Genomic DNA, 25,361 nt, shown 5'->3' on the forward strand with positions numbered 1-25,361 from the left:
TAATTGGCTGGGTTAGATTTGTCCTTTTTGTGTACAGGATATACCTGGACAATTTTCCACATAGCCGGGTAGATGCCAGTGTTGTAGCTGTACTGGAACAGCTTGGCTGGGAGCACGGCAAATTCTGGAGCACAAGTCTTCAGTACCATTGCCAGAATATTGTCAGGGCCCATAGCCATTGCAGTATCCAGTGCCTTCAGCTGTTTCTTGATATCATGTGGAGTGAATTAAATTGGCTGATGACTGGCATCTGTGATGCTGGGGACCTCCGGAGGAGGCCGAGATGGATCATCCACTCGGCACTTCTGGCTGAAGATTGTAGCCTTATCTTTTGCGCTGTTGTGCTGGGCTTCTCCATCATTGAGGATGGGGATATTTGTGGAGCCTCCTCCTCCAGTCAGTTGTTTAATTGTCCTCCACCATTCATGACTGGATGTGGCAGGACTGCAGAGCTTAGATCTGAACCGTTGGTTGTGGGATTGCTTAGCTCTGTCTATCACTTGTTGCTTATGCTGTTTGGCATGCAAGTAGTCCTGTTTTATAGCTTCACTAGGTTAATGCCTCATTTTTAGGTATGCCTGGTGCTGCTCCTGACATGCCCTCCCGCACTCTTCATTGAACCAGGGTTGATCCCCTGGCTTGATGGTAATGGTAGAGTGGGGGACATGCCGGGCCATGAGGTTACAGATTGTGCTTGAGTACAATTCTGCTGCCGCCAATGGCCCACACCGCCTTATGGATGCCCGGTGTTGAGTTGCTAGATCTGTTCGAAATCTATCCCATTTAGCACGGTGGTAGTGGGCACAACACAATGAAAGTTATCCTCAATGTGAAGGCAGGACTTCGTGTCCACAAGGGCTGCGCAGTGGTCACTCCTCCAGATACTGTCACGGACAGATGCATCTGTGGCAGGCAGGTTGGTGACGGCTGAAGGCACTAGATACTGCAATGTTTTTCCCTCTTGTTTGGTTCCCTCACCACCTGCCGCAGACTCAGTCTAGCAGCTCTGTCATGATCAACATGGAGGAATACTGATTCATCAGCTGAGGGAGGGCGGTAGATGGTAATCAGCAGGAGGTTTCTTTGCCACGTTTGACCTGATGCCATGAGACTTCATGGGGTTCGGAGTTGATGTTGAGGACTCCCAGGGCGACTCCCAGGGCAACTCCCTCCCGACTATGCCACTGTGCAGCCACCACTGTGCTGCTGCCTCTGCTGGGCAGGTGGGACAGGACATATCCGGTGATGGTAGTGTCTGGGGCATCATCTGTAAGGTATGATTCTGTGACGATGACTATGTCAGGCTTGACTAGTCTGTTCTCTCCCAATTTTGGCACTAGCGCGCCCCCCCCCCCCCCCCCCCCCCCAGATGTTAGGAAGGAGAACTTTCCAGGGCTGCAATTGCCGTTGTCGTTTCCGGCGCCTAGTCTGTCAGGTTTCATTTCTTTTTCTATCTTTGTAGCGGTTTGTTACAACTGAGTGGCTTACTAGGACATTTCAGAGGGCACTTAAGAGTCAACCACGTTGCTGTGGGTCTGGGCAGGTAAGGACAACAGATTTCCTTAGTGAACCAGCTGGGTTTTTACAACAATCGACAATGGTTTCATGGTCATCATTGGACTTTCAATTCTAGATTTTTTTATTGAATTCAAATTCCACCATCTGCTGTGGTGGGATTCAAACCTGGGTCCCCAGAGCATTACCCTGGGTCTCTGGAATACTAGTCCAACGACAATACCACTACGCCATCGCCTCCCCCTAAAATATGCCAGTTACAGTTCATTCATAGCTGACAAAATGGCTATGAAGTTATTTATAAAAGCGCACAAACTTTCTTACTCACAAAATGTACAAAAACAAATGTTGAAGCCTAGGAGAAAGACCCAGAGGAGCAACTAACAGTGGGACCATGGCCTGCACTGTGGGAAGATATTAGAGTCATGCTTCCATTTCCAGTAGGTTGAGGGAAGAGCAAATAGGTGTATCATACATGTTATATTCCATTTGTCTCCACAGCTCAAACCTGGCTGTTAAGCAAATTGTTGGGGGATTTGTGGGAAAAGTGGTGATTTCTTTTGTATGTACTACATTATTCATAAGACTGTGGCAGTGAGGAAGATTATTGGGAGAAAATTGAGAAAATGACACAGCTTGAAATCTAACTTGGTTCCAAGTCCTACTTAATTGATTTCCCCCAAGTGAATACTACTGGATCTTATGGTAGTTTGTTAGCATTCTTGTTTGGCTGAGTTTGGTGACACCACAATTGTTGAAGGCACACTACCCGCACATATAGTTGCTGTGCATGTGATGTCAAAGCCAGTGACATCCTGGGCTGCTGCAGTCACCAAACAGCCAAAACCAAGAGAGGGGGGTTGAGGGAAGCAGTCAGAAAGCGTTGTGTAAGTGGCAAACCCCACGAGTAACAGCAGGGTACTGGAAACCCTCAGGAGTGTCTATAAATGGAGGAGAAATGGGAGCCTTTTAGGGAGCATCTGTGAACCAAGAAGAAATAGAGTGCTCAGGGTGCATCTGTAAACTGAGGAGAAATGGGTTTTGGTCAGGAATATCTATAAACTGAGGAGAAATGAGGATTGCAGCTCAGGAGAGGGCAGGCCTGGTCTTAGGAGAGGGGGCAGGGCAGTGGCGGAATGTACAGCTCCCCAAGCTACAGGCATTGAGAGTGACAACACCACCACATGCAGGTGCAAACCAATACTGGCACCAGTAAACATGTGCAAAGCGATGGGAGAAATTGCACACCCTGGTCCACTGTGCGAGCCAAGTGCAGGTGTGCAACTGTGGCTGATCGCCATCAGGAGTTATAGTTTTTGTTTTTGGCTTTTGGTTGCATCTTTCTCCGCTTCTTGCAAACCCTGCCCTGGAAAACTTTTGTGGATAGTGGCCCTGATGGACAATCAATGCAACAAATGGTCTGTCCAACAAAAGGGAATGTTAACATGCCCATTTCTAGTCTATGCCAATCAAATGAATATAGAATTTGGAGTAAATCACATGGAATGGTTGAAAACTCATCCAGATTAGAGAGAATCAATGCGTGCTAGAAAATAAATAGACAAAAATAATTAAAAGAAGGGAATATAAAGCAGCAAGATGTAGGATAGTAAATCATAACCATGACAACGGTAAATCATAACCATGACAACAGAAAGGAAAAGACATCAGTCTAGTTCTCGTATCAGGGGAAGCCGCAAAAAGACCTGGACTAAAACAACGATAAGATGTGAGAATGAAAATTCCCATGAGAAACGTGTATAATGTTGAGAAAGTAACATACTACACCATTGTAATGTAGCCCTGATGTGACCTGAGATTGTAGTGAGATCAATTATTCATACAAATTGTGCTAATGTAACCCAGATCTGAAAGTGACTGAACATTGGAAAACAGCATTCTATTTTAGGAATACTAATAACAGAACAAATGCATCCTTGCACTCTGATCTGTACTGTCACTCAGACCTCAGAAAAATATAATGGTAGCTTTAGGAAATTATGGTGTTGTGTCTTTTGTGAAAAATGTCCAGCAGGAAATTAAAGTTATGTTATTCCAAACTTGGTTTGTGTCTGGAGAGCATGTTTTTTAGGCCAGGACATGGCATTGAAAGCTAATTACCGCTGCTATTGATGATGCTGGAAATATTTTCAGGTGATGAGCTAGGTGTGTAATACAAAATTGAACCATATAGGATTAAAGATGATATAAATCTTTTGTAAAACATTGTTGCTAATATCAGTGTTGTAGTTTTTAATTAATGCTAACCAGTCTTTCATAATGAAATGAGTTTAACACATTTGTGTCATTGCAAGTTTGCTTGTATCAAAAACAGTGACGGCTGGTGACCCCGAAAAAGTGAGGCACAGCTGTGCGTGCCTAAGCAAGATAGTGTGTTACCTTGGGAATGCGTTTTCTGTGGAATACCACCAAACTTTATTCTCATTATGAAGATGAGACATAGTCTTCTTAGGGAATGTAGGCTATTTCCTTGTCTTTGGTCCCTTAAACACCAGACATGGATCCAGTCTGGCAGCACTGTCCTGGAAGGCCCTGCTTGTCAGTGGTGGTACTATTGAGCTACTATTGATGGACATTGAAGTCCCACACCCAGAATTTGGCCTGTGCTCTTGTTTTCTCCAGACACCAAGTGGTGGAGGTTTATCAATTTCCTTGACCTTGTTTGCTCTTTAGCCATGGCACTTCGTGGAGTTCAGAGTGAATGTTGAGGACCTCCAAGACACAGGCTGCCCTTTATGCTGTCAAGAAATATGACTACAAAAGCCAGGCTGTTGTTTGACTTATCTCTCTGGCAGCTTTCTCACTTTTGACACCAGACCCAGGTTTAAGGAAAACATTGCAGGTTTGACTGGGTTGGGATTCCCTGAATCTTGTCCTGACCTAGGCCTCGGGCACCAATTGGTCTTCCAGATATTTTTCTTCTTGTATTCAGTACTGTAGTCATTGTTGACAACCGGCCACTTCAGACAGCATCTGTTGTGGGACTGGAATTGTATGTAGTCCATAAATTATCAGATTAATCAAACTGAATTGTATAATTTTCCATGGTGGGATTAATGACTTTGCCACTATTTCTTAATAGATGCACATCATTCTGAATACTGGTTTTGAATTGTAAAAAATCATTTTAACTCTTTTCGTATGTTCAAAATCTTAAGCAAAATAAGAGAATCAGGGTGCAGTGTAGATTTACCAAGATAATACCTGGACTCCAAGAGTAAAATTATTAGCGACTACAGAAACTAGGGTTTCCTTCCCTGGAACTTAGAAGGTTAAGGTGATTTGATTGAAGATATCTAATGGGAACTGGTAGAATTGTTAGAGATAAACTACTTGCACTGTTTGGGTAGTCTAGAAATGGAGAGCATTGCCTAAACATTACAGCCATGCCTTTCAGTAGTAAAATTGGGAAACTTCTACACAGAAAAGGGTAGTAGAAGTTTGGAGCCCCCTTATGCAATCAGCTATTAAGTTGTTAATTTTAAACCTGAAATTGATAGACTTCTGTTAACCAAAGGTGTTATGGGATATAGAACAAAGGGATATAGACTTGGGTCACAGATCAGCTATGATCTCATTGAATGGCAGCAACAGACTGCAGGAGCTAAATTGCATTCTCTTCTTCCTTTGTTCATGCAGATAATAGAATTAATTGTAGATCCATCTATTCACCCTTTTTTATTTCTTTTGGAGGTAAAAATTGATACCACCTATTATAGTAAACAGAAAACAAACAACTGCAAATGCTGACAACAACTAGTATCAATATCCAAAAGCAAACGGTGCAGATGCTGGAAACCTGGAACAAACATTTGTACTTATTTAGCTGAGGGGGTGAGCGGGCTAGATGGCTAGCATGTGGTTAGAATTATGGCAACGGCACAAGGTTAAATTCCCTTTCTGCCTGAGATAAACTTGGCACTTCCCTCCTCACCCTGCCCCTGAGAGTGGAAGGCAATGGCAAACTGCCTCCAACAAAAACAAAGAAAACTGCTGAGGATGAGCCAAGGATCTGCCTTTGAGCTGAGCACTCACGAATGAATGAACTTGAATTTATATAGTGCCTTTAATGTAGTAAAACATCCCAAGGTGCTTCGCAGAAGTGTTATCAAACAAAATTTGACACTGAACCACATAAGGAGATATTTGGGCAGATGACCAACAGTTTTGTCAGAAAGTTGAGATTTGAGCATCTTGAAGGAGGAAGAAGTCAAGATGGAGTGGTTTAGGGAGGAATTCAATACTTTGGGGCCTTGACAACTGAAGGCACGACTACCAGTGATGAAGTGATTAAAATCGGAGATTCTGAAAATGCTAGACTTGGAGCGCAGATATTGTGGGTTAGGGGAGATTGGAATTTAAGGCAAGTTAGGCCATGGAGTGATCAATGTTCCCATCAAATTTTGGCTGTTGTGCACAGCCCTTTTTTGTTTGGTGCCTTGTCCCTTGAAATTCTTTTGTGCGGCCACGTACCTGCACAGCTTAGCAGGAACAGTGGGAGGGATTTGAGAAGAATTTTAAATTGAGGTATTGCTTAAATGGAAGCTAATGTAGGTCAGTGAGCGGATGGATGATGGGTGAAAAGGACTTGGAACAAGCTAGGACACAGCACTGTTTTGAATGGCCACAACTTTAGAGAAGGTAGAAAGTGAAAGACCAAAAGCCCATTGAATTAGCCAAGTCTAGAAGCAACAAAGGCATGGATGAGGGTTTCAGCAGATTTGCTGAGGTAGAGGTGGTATCAGGCAAAGTATGGTAGGTAGAAAGAAGTGGTCTTAGTGTTGGCATGGATAGGTGGTCAGAAGCTCACTTTGGGGCCAAATATGAGGTGGTTGTTGCCAAGGAGAGAGTTGGAGTTGATGGTTAGGGAATGGTTTGTGGTGATGATCTTCCCAGTGTTTAGTTGGAGGAAATTTCTGCTCATCCAGTACTAGTAATCAGATTAAAATAGAAAATGCTTGAAATAAACAGCAGATTAGAAGGCATCTGTGGAGACAACAGATGAGTTCATGTTTTAGGTGTGGACCTTTTCATCAAAATTCAGCTGTTATCTTCACAGATCCTGCCTGACTTGCTGAGTGTTTTCAACTCGAGCAAAGTAACAGCATAGATTATGGTTTCAAAAAGAGAGAAGCAGCTGTGAGGAAAGTGGTGTTGAGGAGCTGAAAGAAAACAATCTTGACAATTTGTCAGATGTGGGAGTGGAGGGAAGATGAACTTGGGGTTGAGCTATACACCAGGATTCCGAATCTTTGAGTTTAGTCTAAACAACAGAAGTCTATGAAGTTGAGGCAGGGGATGCATATGTTTGTAGAAGTTGAAATAATTGTTCTGATTTTGTCTACATTTACACTGGAGAGGATTTCTGCTCGTGTGTCCAACAGACAACAGTCATGGGGTCAATGGCGAAGGTGGCAAATTACTAGTTAGCATACCTGTGAAAATGGAGATGACACCCTGCACCCTACTGGCCTATAACCAGATAGCATTGTAGAAACAGCATGTAAATAGGTAAGAGAATCGATCAAGAATAGAATTCTGCACATGTGAGCAGAAATGCCAATAAGTTAAGTCTACGGTGCAATGGGCAGGCATGAAGCCAGGAGTCAATGGGGAGATTATACGCTATCATGGTGGTGGGAGGGTGGGTTTGTGGAGGGGGAAGTATTAGGGAAGGAGATTGGGGTTCAGGGGAGGGTGGTAAAATGTAGGAGGGAAAGGGAGAGAGGAGCCAGCGTGCCATTATTCATGTGCCTAGACCTTGAGTTGCTAGACTATTCATTCACGGTAAGTGTCCCAGCCCCAATCCTGGTCTCTCAAAATTAGAAGTTAATTACAGATGAGGTAGGCCATTCAGCAAAGTCTTAATGTGTACCCCTTAGCAACATCTAGTTGTTTCTTAAATAATTTTCAGGGTTTTTTTTTTGCTCTTCTGTACTATCTGGAAGTTTCTTCCACAAATCACTGTATGGAATTACGGTAGCATGGTGCTTATGTTGCTGGGTATAACCAGAAGGTCTGGACTCATGATCTGGAGACATGAATTCAGATATGAACACAGCGGTTTGCTGAATTTAAATTCAGTTCCTTGGCTTTTGGAATAAAAAGCTAGTGTCAGTAATGATAACTGTGAAAGGACCACATTGTCGCAAAAGTCCACTGGTTCACTGATTTCCTTTAAGGAAAGAAATCTGTGGTCTCTACTAGGAATTAAGAAGAATGTCCTGATAGCAGCCCCAAAATTACTTTTTACTTTTAAAGCCTTGTTGCCGAGTACTCCTGCAGTTTAATTTAAAGTAATATTCTGCATTGACTTTTTCTACACACTTAACATTCTTGAATGCCAGCCTTGGCACAGAGTGCCCGTGCGAGCAATAATTAAATCTTTTAACTTGGAATCTATAAATGCGATGTTTTTGTTAACTTATTATAAATAAATCTCCCATGCTGTATTTCCCCACATAACGTTAATTCACTTAACATTGTTTCGCTTTAACGTCAATAATTAAGTGAGGAAAATATATCCATTCAACATTGTGAGTTTCACCTTAACATCTTTTACTGCAGGCTTCCTGTTCTGTAGCCTGCAGGGGCACATGACCTTTACTCCATTGCTTCTGATCCTGCCCTCAGTGCTGAGGTCCCTCATCACCCACCACCCCCAACCCCTGTTCTTGTTCCCAGCTTCCATTCTTACTTTCAATGTCCCTGGTGCCTGTTAACACCAACAGGGACTTCTTTAGTTGCTCCTCTTCCCCCTGCTCCTGCCCTCAGTGCTGCAACCCTTCTTCCCCTCGCTCCGGGCCTTGCTCCTGCCCTCACCTATATCTTGGCCTCAGAGCTGAGGCCCCTCTTCTCCTTGGCTTCCCTTTTTCGTCCTTTGTTCTTACTCTTAATGTCCTCAGTGTCTGTTGTCACTACCAGGGATGACTTCAACTGCTCCTAAACAGGTTGTGGCTTGAACTGAGCGAGAAAGTTCCCTCAATCACCAAACTCCTGGCTTTTAAGGGTCAATCTCCTAAAAATCTAGTCTGTATGTGGCATTTAACTGAAATTTACTGTGAAAGTAAAGTAAGTTTCCTCCAGTCTTAGGCAGGGATAAACACGCTCTACTGGAGAGCAGCTGTAATTAGTCAATTAGCTAACTAGTCTAGTCTGCTTTCTGTAAGTGTAACAGAGCTGACACTCCCGAGTTTCAGATAGAATAAATACAGAAATCTGAGAGCAGTTTGCAAACAATGAGACTTGAATCGAGTGAGAAGCTAGGAGTTTGGTGAGTGAAGGGAGCCTGGTAAAGGGGGAAAGGAGCGATGCTTCTTTCTTCCACCTTTTTCACCCTCCAGTATTTGGTTCTTACATTGGTGCAGTGGAAGAAGCTGATTAGTGAGTAACTGGCAAGTTACTTCTAATTATAATAGTTTGTAAAGTTAAGGTATGGTAGGGTAGCTTGGCCGAGTGGAATGTGCCTCCTCTGGCTAATGGGAAGTTGTGGACACACCATGTGTCCTAGATAACCACATCTACAGGAAGTGTCACCGGCTACAGAAGCTTGAGCTCCAGGCTTTGGAACTTAAGGGGTGCCTGGAGTCACTGTGGTGCATCCTTGAGGCAGAGAACTACATGGATAGCATATTTATGGAAGTGTTCACACCGCAGAGAAGGAATGCGTAACTGTCAGATAGTTTAAGAGAACCATACAGGTAGTGCAGGAATCCCCTAAGTCGATCTCACATGCTAACCAGTTGTCCATTTTGGACACTGGTGAGGGCGATGATTCCTCAGGAGCACAGCAAGAGCCAAGCCCGTGGTACCATGGGTGACTCAGCTGCACAGGAAGGGAGAGAGAAGAGTGGAAGGGCAATAGCAATAGGGATTCGTTAGTTAGGGGAACAAACAGGCTTTTTTTGCAGCTGTAGACATGAATTCAGGATGATATGTTGCCTCACTGGTGCCAGGGTCAAGGATGTCACAGAGCGGCTGCAGGACATTCTTATAGGATATGCTGAGCAGGCAAAGGTCATGGTCCACATTGGCACCACAGACATAGGTAGGAAGAGGGTTACGTGGCTGGTGAATTTCTGTAGGAGGGAGGGTATCAGATTTCTGAGGCATTGGGATTGGTTCTGGGGCAGGTGGGATCTGTATAAGATAAACAAGCTGCACCTTAACAGGACTGGGATTAACATGCTCACAGGCAGATTTGCTACTGCTACTGGGGAGATTTTAAACTAGCTTGTCAAGGGGAAGGGAAACTGAGTGAGAGCTCAGATTGGAGGGAAGCAGAACTAGTAACAGGAAGTAGCAAAGTAGTAAGTAAAATTAAAAGGCAGACAAAATGAAGGCAAGCATCAAATAGGATCAGAATGTGGAATAATGTTGAAGAGACAAAGTTAGTAGCATTCTATCTGCATGCACACAGCATTCGCAACAAGGTAGATGATTTGAAGGCACAAAGAGGCAAATGGGTATGATTTTAATTCCCATTATGGAGGCGTGGTTACAGGGTGACCAGGACTGGGAACTGAATATTCAGGGATAATTGCCATTTAGGAAGGATAGGTGAAGGGGAAAGGAGGTGGGGCAGTAAGTTGAGGAGCCAACTAGGAATTGGGCTGTTTTAGATTTGTGTTATCTTATGAGTAAGGGCTAATTAATAACCTTGCTGTAAAGGAGCCATTAGGAAATAATGACTATAATATGATAGAGTTTTACATTAAGTTTGAAAGTGATATATTTCATTCTGAAACTAGGGTCCTAAATCTGAACCAAGGGAATTATGAAAGTGTGAGGGGCAAGTTGGCTATGGTGGATTGGAAAATACGTGAAAAGATTTGATGGTAGGCAGGCAATGGCTAGTATTTAAATAAGTATTACATGGTCTACATCACGTATACATTCCTCAAAAACCCAACAGGAAAGGTGAATCAACTGTGGATAACAAAATAAGTTGAAGATTGTATTAGGTCAAAGGAAGTGGCTTATAAGGTTGCCAAAAGAAGTGGTAAGCCTGAGGATTGGGAGCAATTTAGAATCCAGCAAAGGATAACCAAGAAAGTGATGAAGGGACAAGACAATATGAATTCAAGCTAACAAGTAACATGAAGGTGGATTGTAAAAGCTTCTTTTGGTATATGAAAAGGAAAAGAATAGCAAGGACAAATGTTAGTCCATTACAGGCAGAGACCGGAGAATTGTATAATGGAGAACAGGGAAATGGCGGAAAAACTAAACAATTACTTTGTGCCTGTCTTCGTCGAGCAAGATGTAAAAAATCTCCCAGAAATACCAGGGAACCTAGGGACCTGTGAAAATGAGAAACTGAAAGAAATTAGTATTAATAAAGAGGTAGTACTCAAAAAAAAAAAAAAAAATTAATCGGATTGAAGGTTGATAAATTCTCTGGACCAGATGAGCTACATCCTAAAGTATTGAAGGAGTTGGCTTTAGAGATAGTAGACGCATTGGTGGTTATCTTTCAAAATTCTAGAGATTCTGAGAAGGTTGCTGCAGACTGGAAAGTAGCAAATTCTCTATTTAAGAAGGAAGGGAAAGAAAAAACTGAACGTCAGTAGTGAAGAAAATGCTAGAATCTATTATAAAGTATGTGATAGCTGGACACACAAAATAATGATATGATTGGACAGAATCAACATGGATTTATGAAAGGAAATCATGTTTGATAAACCTATTGGAGTTTTTTGAAGATGTAACTTGTACCATAGATAAAGGAGAACCAGTGTATGTGGTGCATTTGGATTTTCAGAAGGCTTTTGATAAACTGCCACACAGGACGTTAGTAACCAAAATCAGAGCACATGGGATGGGGGGGTAATATATTGCTATGGATTGGGAATTGGTTAACAGATTGAAAACAGAGTAGGAAGAAACAGATCATTCTAAGGATGACAGGCTATTATTAGTGGGGTGTCGCAAGGATCAGTGTTTAGGACACAGCTGTTTGCAATCTATATAAATGATTTGGTTATTGGGTCCAAATATAATATTTCCAAATTTGCTGATGAGTCAAAACTAGGTAAGAATGTGAATTGTGAGGAAGCTGCAAGGAGGCTTCAAGAGGACTTGACAGGCTAAGTGAATGGGCAAGAACATGACAGATGGAATAAGTGTGAAGTTATCCACTTTGATTAAAGAAAAGGCAGAAAGGCTGAGTATTTCTTAAAAGGTGTTACGGACCAGAGGGGGATTAATTTAAGCAGCCCTGATTTCCCCTCCCTACCCATCTGTAAACAGGAAGGTGTTTTTGATTTCTGATTTCCACCCCCCTCGATTATAAGTGGTGGCATGTTTCCCCACCCTTTCAATTTAGAGTGATGCAATCCTTTATTAATAACCGCACAGCAAACTCAAGGTAGGGTAAAATAAGAGGGTTTGTTTATTTTACACACACAAAGCATGGGAAAGGGGTTTTGCAACGTCCACCCCTTTTTGCACTCATACAATAAAAGAGGGATAAGGGAAAGAAAGGGGTACAGGGCAAGACCATGATAAAAATAAGAGTTATGGTTTCATGAGAGTCCAGAATCAAAAGTCCAGTGGCATATTCCTAAGGAGTTTGCAGGCTGAAACTGTTGCAGGGTGATCCGACTTTCCAGAAGCGAGGACATCCATGATGGAGAAGGCACATAGAGATGAATTAGTCTTGAAGGCACAGATACAGAAGCTCCAGTGTTCAGGTAGTTCACAGTGTAGATGAGAGCCAGGCACTTCACCTGGACAGAGCTCTTTCTGCTGCTACTTGTTCGATAATAAAATGGCAGATTGCCCGGGTTTAGTACTACATGGCAATGTTACAGGTTCTAGCAGCTCGGGAGGTCATTTGACATACCTCCCACTTTTCCTGGGCCTTGGTCAAAGGATGTATTTTCTCAGGTATGGAATCTTGAGGTGTTTAATAGAGGAGTCAGGGTCCCTTATATCCTTTGCAGACATACTGCCTCCGTTGGTCGGAGCTCTGCTTTAGAAATGCAAATGGGGTTGGTGCATTTCTTTGGAATTTGATTGTCGGCAGTCACAGAGGGCATTTGCACCTCTTTAAAGATAACGAGGTCCTTGCTAATTTCTGAAGGTTAGAAATTCCGCTGCTATGAGTCCTGGCTAGCTGGGGTAAATCCTTGTCTATTTTAAAAATACAAATAATTTTATAAAGTAGCCTTGCTAGCATGCAGGTGCAACAAGCAATTAGGAAGGCAAATTATATGTTGGCCATCATCACAAGGAGTAAAGATGTCTTGCTGCATTGTATAGAGCCTTGGTGAGACCATACCTGGAGTATTGTGTACCGTTTTGGTCTCCTTATCTAAGGGAGGATGTACTTGCCTAAGAGTGAGTGCAACGGAGGTTCACCAGATAATCCCTGGCGTGGCAGGATTGTCTTATGAGCAGAAATGGGGAGAACTAGGCCTGTATTCCTTAGAGTCTAGAAGAATTCATCTCATTGAAACTTAGAAAATTCTTACAGGGCATGACACGGTGGACGTGGATAGGATGTTTCCCCCGGCTGGTGAGTCTAGAACCTGACGACACAGTCTCAGTAAGGGACAGGCCATTTAAGACTGAGATGAGGAGGAATTTCATCACTCTGAAGGTGGTGAACGTTTGGAATTCTCTACCCCAGAGGTCTGTGGAAGCTGAATCATTGAGCATGTTCAAGACAGGAATCGATAGATTTACAGATACTAATAACACCAAGGGATAATGGGGGAAAATGACGTAGAGGTAGATGATCAGCCACGATCTGTTTGAATAGCAGAGCAGACTCGACAGGCCAAATGGCCTATTCATGCTCCTATTTCCTTTGTTCCTCTTTTCGCTCCTGTTTCTGCTCTCAGCTTGCACTGAAGTCCTGGGACTTCAGCTGCTACTTGCACTGACCAACTTCTGCCACTGGATGGAGCCCAGTCCATCCAAAAGCAAGTGAGTGTACTGTCATTTTTTAACATGTACTTACATTTACAGTATATTTTTTATTTTTAAATTAATTTTATTTTAAATGTTATTTAATTTATGAATGTAAGTATTTAGGAATGTAGAATTTCAACGTATAATGTTTTAATGTTTTTCCTGCTTAGGACCTTTCTAAAGGACCTAACTATAGAGAGTTTCTTTTATATTTAGTGATTTATTTTATTTTGCAAGTTACTTCAACTAGGAATGCACAGTACTGCACATGCATAGCATAGAATTTTAACTTGTACACAGGTTCCTTTGGACATTTCTCATCCAGAAAAAAACAACTCCACTTTTAACATTTATTCCTATGGGAACCTATGATTCACTTAAAGTTGTGATTTTCGGCAATGCACCAGAGGACTTACTGTACTCTTGTTTCCAACTACTTGGCACAAGGTACCTATTGGGGATTAGTTTGAAGATTGCGATCCCTTTAAAAAATTAATTGCAAGCAATTGGCACTCTCCAGCATTCTTTTCTTTGTTCTGCCAATTTCAAGTTTCTTTCCCTCAATACTTCTGTTCAAAGTGAGTGCTCACATACGCGTCAGATACTGACTTCCAAAGGTCCAACTGTGCAACAAGAGGAATGTGCACAAATTAATTCTGCAGTGCCAAATTAACCATCAAATAACAAATGTTTTAATTCACACACAAACTTCACATTTCCAGTGTTTTTTTCCCCAAGCTAATGTACCTTTGTGTGGATAAAGAATGATCATCCATGCTTTAGAGACAAAGATTGGAATCCCTTAGCACAGAAGCACCCTAGTTACATTAAAGATACCTACTACTTTATAGATGTGGTTAACTCATGAACTGTACGTCCCAATGCCATACTTTTCACAATGGACATTGAAAGTTTTACACAAATATAGAAACAGACAGAGGTATGTTGGCTATCCAAAATGTGTTTAATAAATTTTCCCATCCTGACGTGAGTCTGTTTTTGTGGGATTCTTGCCAGATATTGTGCATCTGGGACTGTGTCTCTGATTTTGAGGCCTGAACCCCAGTTTTAGTGGGTCCAGGTCAGGGTCTGGATTTTGGCTGGCTCTGATTTATGGTGGCCCAGCTTTAGGTGGCCTGGGTTCATGTTTTAATGTGTCTGGGTGCAGATTTTAGGCTTCCAGCTTTTGGGGTCTGGGGCCTGGGTTTTGGATGGTCTGGGTCCGGGTTTTGGATGGCTGGGTTTTGAACATTCAGGATTTGGTGGATTTGCATCCAGGCTTTGGAGGTTCTGGTCCATGTTTTGGGGCTCTGTGTTTTGGGTGGTTTAGATCAATGTTTCAGGTGTTCCATGACCATGTTTTGGGCAGTCCATGCCTTTGTTTTGGGCATTCCAGGTCTGAATTTTGTGGCATCTAGGTCTGGGTTATCTGTGCTTCAAATCTGGATTTTGGGGGCGCCAGGTGTTGAACAGTGAGACCCGGGCTGTGGCGAGTCTGAGCCCATGTTTTGTCGGCTCAGTCTATATTTTGAAGGGGCTTAGGCCCGGGTTTTAACACAGTCCACGTCATGTTTTAAAGATGCCTGAGCTTTGGATGTCCCTACTTGGGGTTTAGGAGATCGGTGTCCAAGGAAGGGTTTTGGGGATTTGCATCTGAGGGTCCAAGTTTTGGTGGACAGAAGCTATTTCTCGCCTTCCTTCAAAATGGTCTCCTCTCAAAGTGATTGATGGCGGCAGCGGGACCAGCCAGAATAACTGTTCCAACTCCCCCGATTACAGGTTCCCCCTCTCTTCACCTTGTTGCTCCTCAATCATAGATTCTGCCCCTCGAGGAGCAGTAACAATAGGAAGGAGTGAGCCTATGACTATAGGAGCTGGTGTAGTGAGCATGGGAGAGACAGAATCCATGATTGCAGGAGCAGCTCCTCACAGATTCCTGTGTCTCCCACCAATGGGGGTGACCTTTATCTTATTTGTCACCCCGACATTGATTTTTCACAGGCTTCTTAGGGGCTTTTGAGGACAAATTCATCTGCCACCCCCTGTGTATTTTGAACCATGGTATAATGGGTGCCTTCATACTAAGAGTATTTATTTGCAATACGCAATGGATGGTATGTTGTATAAATTCAATTCTCTTCACGGTTGATTCCTGAAAATAAAACAAAATTAATGTTTCCCCTTCAACACTGCCATTACAAGGCAACATTGACTGTACTAAAGAAACTCAAGCTGATTCAGCAGTCACAGCTGCTTCCCGGATGTCATTATTTACAAAAGGCTCTTAATACTTTAAAGCTGAGACACAGTATGGTATACCCAGTCAGTATTTAAAAACACGACAATTCCTTTTAACATGCTGTATGTAGACTCAGGTATTTGTAAATTTCCTAATGATCAGTTCTTCATCTGTGTGATGATGGCCATAAAAATGCATGATTATTCACCAACAACATCGTTGCATGAATTTACAAGAAGCACTGCTCAAAAGTAGCACAACTACAGGCTTTCTGAGTTGCAGTAAAATTAGTAATTGTTTGGTTCCAGAATTTGAAACAGAGTATGGGATGATAAGTCAGCTGTATCTCAATTTAAAAAAAAGACCAGGTTCTGTTTAAGAGACCATCAGACAGTCATGTTAATTTCAGATGGGTTGGTTGGTGCCCAGCTTTGCAGCTCGTTGCGGTGGCAGGTGTTCTGTGGCCATCATGGTGGGGTGGTGATGGGGCTGGGGGAGGGGGGCAAACACTGAGTGCCAGATAATTGCACTTAGATAAGACTTGTACAGCTGTGTAACTGCCCAAAATAGCAGGCCCAGTTGTGACTATTTAAGTGAGGCTGTTCCACAGAATTAGATAAGAATGTACAGTATAGTAACAGATCTTTTGGTCCAACCTGTCCATTGCTGGTGTTTATGCTCCACACAAGCCGCCTCTCATTCCTTTTCATCAAATCTTGTCAGCATAATTTTCTAATCCTTTTCCTCTCGTGTTAACTTAGTTTCCTCTTAAATGCATCTGTACCATTCACCTCAATGACTTGTGGCAGTCGGTTCCTGTTTCTGGGTAAAGACGTTTCTCCTGAATTCCCAGTTGGATTTAAATTGGCTGCTGTTTAAATTGTGATTCCTATTTTTGACAAATGGCCAAAGCTATTTTCCTGATATGTGTCTGTATGTTATAAACAGTCGGTGTAAGTAGTAGGGACTGTATTCATTATTCTTTGAAAGAGAATCAGTATTCGTATATTTTATTCTCCCTCCTGACTTAATGTTCATAGCACTTGTTGGGCTTCAATTTGTATGTATTACTTCATTGCACTGTTTGGTATTTGCTGCCTCCTCTGGTCGAAGAACTGAATGTGCAGTTCAGAAAAATGCAATTATATGCAATATGAATGGTGACATCCCAATTGTATATTGAGTACTATCAAAGAATAACAAAGCATGTGTTATACAACTGTTTTTATTTGTAAAGTGATGTGCTCATTAGTTGTAAGATTTAAATAATGTTCCCCCATGTGCTGTAAAAATCATATAGTATTAAGAATATCTAAGTAGTTCTACAGTAGCTACATCTGATAATCTATTGTTTAATCTCTAGAAATCCTAAACCATAGAAATATAAATTCGTAGTTGAGATTTGTGCATAAAATTTTGGGATACCTGTGGATTTTGTTACATTTCCAAGTTTAACATAATTGGCTTGCTTACTACAGATGTTCATTTTATATAGCTGTGTGTGGAAATTATAATTCTTTGCGTTTTATGTGGCCAACTTGATTCAGGCTGCAGTTTTATGTACTTTTGGCGGACCCAGGGTGGCTCTGGTAAATCATGATACCTACTTTCTCCTCTTTTTAATTGGTGTTTAACCTTATTTGTCAACTGCACATTGCATAAATCACTAGTGTTAAGTAAATTATGTATGTAGCCAAGAAAACTATGTTGTATATATGGCCTGTTTCTGTGCTGCAAATTCTACATAAAAGGTATTGAGGGGTCGGTGGGGGGAGGAATCCCAACAGTTACATTTATATATTGCCTATAATGTACAAAACTTGCAAAAGTGCTTTCCTGGAGAAATGAGAATTTTTAAAAAAATTTCACGGGATGTGATCATTGCTGGTTAGGCTAGCATTTTTATTCTCCATCTCTAATTGCCCTTGAGAAGGTGTTGGTGAGCCATGTGCTTCCTTCTTGAACTGCTGTAGTCCATGTGGTGTAGATACAACCCATAGTGCTGTTTGGGAGGAAGTTCCAGGATTTTGATCCAGCCAGAGTGAAGGAACAGCGATATATTTCCAAGTCAGGATGGTGTGTGTGTTACTTGGAGGGAAACTTGCGGGTGGTGGTATTCCCATGCATCTGCTGCCCTTGTCCTTCTAGGTGGTAGAGGTCGTGGGTTTGGAAGGTGCTGCCAAAGGAGCCTTGGTGAGTTGCTGCAGTGCATCTTGCATATGCTACACACTGCTACCACTGTTGGTGGTGGATGGAGTGAATATTGAAGGTAGTGGATGGGGTGCCAGTCAAGTGGGCTGTCTTGTCCTGGATGGTTTTGAGCTTCTTGAATGTTGTTGGAGCTGCACTCATCCAGGCAAGTGGAGAGCTTTCCATCACACTCCTGATGGCGGCAAGCTTTGGGGACTCAGGAGGTGAATCACTGTCTGCAGAATTCCTAGCCTCTGACCTGCTCTTGTAGCCACTGTATTTATATGGCTGGTCCAGTTCAGTTTCTGGTCAATGGTAACCCCCAGGATGTTGTTAATGGGGGATTCAGTGATGGTGATACCATTGAATGTCATGGGGAGATGGTTGGATTCTCTTTTGTTGGAGATGGTCATTGCCTGGCACTTGTGTGGCACGAATGTTACTTGCCCAAGCCTGAAAGTTGTCCAGGTTTTGGTGCATATGGGCATTGACTGTTTCGGTGTCAGAGTGCTGATCACTGTTCAATCATCAGCGAACATCCCCATTTCTGACCTTATGATGGAAGGAAGGTCATTGATGAAGCAGCTGAAGATGGTTGGGCCTAAGGCACTACCCTGAAGAACTCCTGCAGTGATGTCCTGGGAGTGAGATGATTGACCTCCAACAACCACAACTGTCTTACTTTTGCTAGGTATGACTCCAACCAGAGGAGAGTTTTCCCCTTGATTCCTATTGACTCCAGTTTTGCTAGGGCTCCTTGATGCCACATTCGGCCAAATGCTACCTTGATGTCAAGGGCAGTCACTCTTGCCTCACTCCTTGAGTTCAGCTCTGTTTGAACTAAGGCTGTAAAAGGTCGGGAGCCAAGTGACCCTGACGGAACCCAAACTGAGCGTCATTGAGCAGGTTGTTTTCGAGTAAGTGCCACTTGATAGCACTGTTGATGATACTTACCATCACTTGTGCTGACGATGAAGAGTAAACTGATGGGGTGGTAGTTAGGTCGGCTTGGATTTGTGCTGGTTTTTGTGGACAGGACATGCCTGGGCAATTTTCCACATTGCTAGATAGATGTCAGTGTTGTAGCTGTACTGAAACAGTTTGGCTAAGGCACAGCTAGTTTTGGAGCACAGGTCTTCAGTAATATTGTTGTTCTTCCTGTGTTGTAGCTTCACCAGGTTGACACCTCATTTTTATGTATGTCTGGTGCTGCTCCTGGCATGCCCTCCTGCACTCTTCAGTGAACCAGGGTTGATCCTGTGACTTGATGGTATTGGTAAAGTGGGGGATACGCCAGGGCATGAGGGTATAGATTATGGTTGTATACAATTCTGCTACTGATGGCCCACAGTACCTCGTGGATGCCCAGTCTTGAAATCTATCTCATTTATCACAATGGTAATGCCACACTACACAATGAATGGTATCCTGAATATGAAGATGGGACTTCATCTCCACAAGGACTGTGCGAGGGTCACTCCTACCAATACTGTCATGGACAGATGCACCTGTGGCAGGTAGATTGGTGAGGACAGGATCAGGTAGGTTTTTCCCTGTTTTTGGTTCCCTTACCACCTGCCAAAGACCCAGTCTAGCAGCTATGTCCTTTAGGACTCGATTGCTTGGTCAATAGTGATGCTACTGAGCCATTCCTGGTGATGGACAATAAAGTGCCCCCCTGCCCAGAGTGCATTCTGTGCCCCAGCCACCCTCAGTGCTTCCTCCAAGTGGTGTTCAACATGGAGGAAGGGTGGTAAGTAGTTATCAACAGATTTCCTTGCTCATGTTTGACCTGATGCCATGAGACTTCATGGGATCCAGAATCCCTCTTGCCTTTATACAACTGTGCCGCCACCTCTGGTGGGTCTATCCTGTCGGTGAGACAGGCCATACCCAGGGATGGTGATGGTGGTGTCAAGGACATTGTCTGTAAGGCATGATTCCGTGAGTATGACTGTATCAGGTTGTTGCCTGACCACTCTGTGGGACAGCTCACCCAATTTTGGCACAAACCCCCCAGATGTTAGTAAGGAGGACTTTGCAGGGTCAACAGGGCTGAGCTTGCTGTTGTCAATGCTGGGTGATCAGCCCAATTTCATTCCTTTTTGTAGACTTCATAGGCTGATACAACTGAGTAACCACATTGTTCTGGATGGTAAGGATGGCAGATATCTTTCCCTAAAGGACATTAGTGAACCAGATGGGTTTTTATGAAGTTAACAATGGTTTCATGGTCACTATTACCGAGACTAGCATTTTAATTCCAGATTTATTCCAGCTGTTGTGGTGGAATTCGAACTAGCATCCCCAGAGCATTAGCCTGGGCCTCTGGATTACTAATGCCACCAGCTCCCCTTGAATTGACGAGGTGCTGAATTTGGTGAGAGAGTGATCAAATGTTTGGTTGAAAACATGGGTTTTAAGAAGGCTTTTCAAGTAGGGAGCTGGAGCAGTCAATGAATAGAATTCTGGTAGTTCCACCAAGCTGGCTGATGGTAGCAGAGGGTTTGACAAGTGACAGAATTGGAGGACCAAACAGCACAAGAGAGGAGGCTGCAGAGGTAGAGTGGCATAAAGCCATGAAGAGATTTGAAAATCAAGATTTACAAAGAATAATTTGCTGGATATGTATATCACCGACAAGGGCCAGCCCTCTTGGCTTTCTAGGCCAGTGGTTCTCAAAGTGTGATCCGCAGGTTGATTCAAAATGCAAGTTCCTGATGCACAAAGCCATGGCCAAAACCATACCAGAGAATGGAGCAGCGTTCTCATCCCTACCACTTGTGTGACATCACACAACCAGACCAGTTCCTGCATGTATGGCACCTGTTGTATTATGCGTGAGCAGCAACCATTTATGTTACTGTTACAATTTACAACTGAGATCAGATTTTCAACACTTATGGGGCTGTAAGAAGGGGAAACCGGCTGAATGTGGAACCTAACGTGCATTTAACGTAGTCTACTTGTACTTCAGCAAGGCTTTTGATAAGGCCCTGCATGGGAGACTGATTACGAAGATAAGAGCCCATGGGATCCAAGACAGTTTGGTAAATTAGATCCAGAATTGGCTGAGTGGCAGGAAATAGAGGGTGATGGTCGAGGGAATATTTTTGTGACTGGATGCCTGTGTCCAGTGGGGTTCCACAGGGATCGGTGTTGGGTCCCTTACTGTTTGTGGTATATGTAAACGATTTAGACTTGAATGTAGGAGGGTTGATCAGTAAGTTCACGGATGACACGAAAATTGACGGGGTGGTAAATAGTGAGGAGGATAGCCTTAGATTACAGGAGGATATAGATGGGCTGATCAGTTGGGCTGGTCAGTGGCAAATGGAATTTAATCCAGATAAGTGTGAGGTAATGCACTTGGGCAGGACAAACAAGGCAGGGGAACACATGATGAATGGTAGGACCCTGGGAAGTACCAAGGATCAGAAGGACCTTGCTGTGCATGTCCACTGGTCCCTTAAGGTAACGGGACAGGTAGATAAGGTGGTTAAGAAGGCATATGGGATACTTGGATAAAAGCAAAATACTGCGGATGCTAGAAATCTGAAACAAAAACAAAAATAGCTGGAAAAACTCAGCAGGTCTGACAGCATCTGCGGAGAGGAATACAGTTAACATTTCGAGTACGTATGACTCTTCATCAGAACTAAGAAATGTAGAAATAAGGTGAAATATAAGCTGGTTGAGCGGGGTGGGACAGGTAGAGCTGGATAGAGGGCCAGTGATAGGTGGAGGCAAAGAAGAGATTGCCAAAGATGTCATACCTGCCTTTGTTAGCTGAGGCATAGAATATAAGAGCAAGGAGGTTATGCTGGAACTGTGTAAAACGCTGGTTAGGCCACAACTAGAGTATTGTGTGCAGTTCTGGAATCCGCATTATAGGAAGGATGTGATTGTACTGGAGAGTGTGCAGAGGAGATTTACCAGAATGTTGCCTGGGCTGGAGAGTTTTAGTTATGAAGAGAGATTGGATAGACTGGGATTATTTTCGCTGGAGCAGAGGAGATTGAGGGGGGACATGATTGAGGTGTATAAAATTATGAGAGACATAGATAGGGTAGAGAGGAAGGCACTTTTCCACTTGGTGGAGGGATCAATAACCAGGAGGCATAGATTTAAGGCAAGGGGCAGGAGGTTTAGAGGGGATGTGAGGAAGAATCTTTTCACCCAGAGGGTGGTGGGAATCTGGAACTCGCTGCCTGAAAGGGTGGTAGAGCCAGATATCCTCATAACATTTAAGAAGTATTTGGATGTGCACTTACGATGCCATGGCATACAATGCTATGGGCCTAGTGCTGGAAAATGGGATTAGAATAGTTAGGTACTTGTTTGACTGGCGCAGACTCGATGGGCCAAAGGGCTTTTTTCTGTGCTGTAGACCTCTATGACTATGACTGTGATACTGAAGCTCTCCAGCTTGGAACCAGACATCACCTTGTTGGTGCAGCTTTTGATGGGACACCATTCTTCCTATTAATTCCGATGAGTCTTTTTCCGCTGGCAAGCGTAAGTGCGTGGGGTAGGACTGGGAGGTGGTCTGCGGGTCTTTTGCCTACCTATGTGGTCTGCTGACAGGAAAAAGTTTGAGAACTGCTATTGTAGGTAAGAGGGCAATTAAGAATCAACCACATTGGTCACATATAGACCAGTGAAGATAAGGTGACAGGTTTCCTTCCCTGAAGGATATTAGCGAGCCAGTTGGGTTTTTATGACAATCTGGCAGCTTTGTGGTCACTTTTACTGGATTTTAAAAAATATACTGAATTTGAATTCTCAGTGCTATTTGAACTGGTATTCTCTGAATTATCCACTCACGGTTACTAGCCCATGATCATAATTACAGCGTTACTTTACCCAATCTGGTTAGCTGTCATGATGTGAGAGTTAATATGCCAGAGGAATGGGTTCCGATGGACCAGATGCCTATGCTGATCCCTGTCTTGACCATGCCAAATTCCTTGCATTTTTAAATGTTTTCTATGTGCTAATTTGTATTAATTTGTTAGCTTCTTTGTTTGACAAAATTATTTTTAAACTACTTAAATAAATTTACTGAATAATTAAATTATTTCCGAACAAAAAATTACTTTGAGTTAATTGAAATAGGCTGTACTACTCTTTCCATTCCTGTTTACCCAAATTTGGTGTCTTTAGCCTATCTAGATTAATTTAGTTGAAGTTCAATTTGGCCTCTTGTTTAACGAACATTTCCCACAAAAGATTTCTTATCCATCTGGGAAAATATGATGGCCCAGATTTTTCTGGAGAAGGGCACCTCATGGCAATCCCATCAATTCGACTTATAATTGCATGTTTAAGCTTAAAAATTCTTGCCTATAATGGTGGTGAAAGAATGAACTGAAAAGGGTGCAGTGAGAGCAACAGGGGCACCTGGGACCTTGAGGAACAATGGGACAAAGAATTTATCTCTTTAACCAATCAGATTAAAGTTTTGACAAGTAAATGATGATCATGTAACTGAATTGTCATAAAAGCCTCTCATTTAGGAATGCCCTGCAGGAAGGAAATCTGCCGTCCTTATTTGATCTGGCCTCTCTGACTTCAGACCCAGGACCACGCAGTTGACTCCTAACTATCTTTTGAGATGAGCTCGCACACTAGTCAAGTTATAACAAATCACTACAGAAAAGTTGGAAAAAAAAAACAGGATGGATGACCAGCATGGGCCAAGGCACTGGAAACGACAAAGCCAAACCTTGCAGATGACCCTGCAAAGCCCTCCATGCTATCTAGCACATGCCAAAATTGAGAGAGCTTTTCCACAGACTTGTTAAACAACAGATTGACGTAGTCGTGCTCACCAAATTATACCTTGTAGCCAATGTCCTCGACTCCTCCATCACCATTCTTGTATCTGTCCTGTGCCACCAGCAGGACAGATTCACCTGAGGTGGCAGCACGCCAGGATAGAGTGACTCTGGGAGTCATCAGCATTGACTCCAGACCCCATGAAGACTCATGGCATCAGATCAAACATTGGCAAGAAAATCTCCTGTTGATTGCCACCCACAGCCCTCCATCAGCTGATAAATGAGTACTCGTCTGTTGAAAATCACTTGGAGGAAGCACTCAGGAAAGCGAGGGGACAGAGTGTGCTCTGGGTGAGGGACTTCAATATCCATCACAAAGAGTGGCTCATTAACGCTCCTGCTGATTGAGTTGGCTGAGTCCTGAGGGACATAGACTGGGCTTGGGGCAGGTACTGAAGGAACCAACACAAGGGAAAAACCTTCTTGACATCACTCTCACCAATTTGTCTGTTGCAGATAAATGCCCACCGCACAGTCCTTGAGACAAAGTCCTGCTTTTATACTGAGGATACCCACAATATTGTGTGGCATTACTGCTATGCTATATGCTTGTAAAGGAAGAAAAAAGAGATTTGCATTAACTTTTCAGGACTGTTGAATGGTTCAAAGCACTTTACATCAAATGAAGTACTTTTTGAAGTGTAGTCACTGTTGCACTGTAGGAAATGCAGCAGCCAAAATGCGCACAGCAAGCTCTCAGACAGTGTGATAACGACAAGATAATCTGTTACAAAAACAGAATTACCTGGAAAAACTCAGCAGGTCTGGCAGCATCGGTGGAGAAGAAATCAGTTAACGTTTCGAGTCTTCATGACCCTTCGGCAGAACTGACAGTTCTGCCGAAGGGTCATGAAGACTCGAAACGTTAACTGATTTCTTCTCCACCGATGCTGCCAGACCTGCTGAGTTTTTCCAGGTAATTCTGTTTTTGTTTTGGATTTCCAGCATCCGCAGTAGCTTTTAGCTTTTTGTTTTTAAGATAATCTGTTATCCTGATGTTAATTGAGGAGTAAATATTGGTCAAGATACCAGAGATAACTTGCCTGCTCTTTTTCGAAATGGTGCCAAGGGATCTTTTACATCCACCCGAACAGGCAGATGGGGTCTCGGTTTAATGTCTCTCATCCAAAAGCTGACACCTCTTGACAGTGCAATGCTCCCTCAGTACTGCATTGCAGTGTTAACTTTGATTTTTGTACTCGAGCACTGGAGTTTAGCCCAGAACCTTGTAACTCTGAGGGGAGAGTGCTACCAACTGAGTGACGGCAGACAGTGTAGACTTCCTGTTCCAACAAGAATACATGGGTGTATTAAGTGTTTGAAGAAACATGTTCACTGATTGGAAATAAATAAGAGTAGTATTCCCCCTCACCCCAGTGAATGTATAATCTGGCAGTGAAACTCTCTGCCCCAACTGAGTTTAACAACTCTGGAACAGAAGTACAGTTTAAAACTTAAAGGCTACAATTTTCCCAAAATAGTGAAGCTGTCTGTGTGTGCGCGTCTGTGTGTGTGTGTCTCTGTCTCTCCAACTGGGTGCCATATTTTAAAGGGAGCCTCGGTCAAAGCATTGGTGCTGCATTATTGTAGTTTTTTTTCTTCAACCTATGTGCCTTTTGAGTATGGCTCCCCTC

The 25,361-nt window shown here is 43.0% G+C and overlaps 1 protein-coding gene across 2 annotated transcripts in view; it reads left to right on the forward strand.

Annotated features, from left to right (window-relative positions):
- The window catches only part of ankrd11 (ankyrin repeat domain 11), a 197,166-nt gene that overhangs the window by 82,453 nt on the left and 89,352 nt on the right, over window positions 1-25,361 (forward strand). The window lies entirely within an intron of this gene.

Source organism: Cetorhinus maximus, chromosome 6 (assembly GCF_964194155.1).
Source record: "Cetorhinus maximus chromosome 6, sCetMax3.hap1.1, whole genome shotgun sequence".
Classification (NCBI taxonomy): Eukaryota; Metazoa; Chordata; class Chondrichthyes; order Lamniformes; family Cetorhinidae; genus Cetorhinus; species Cetorhinus maximus.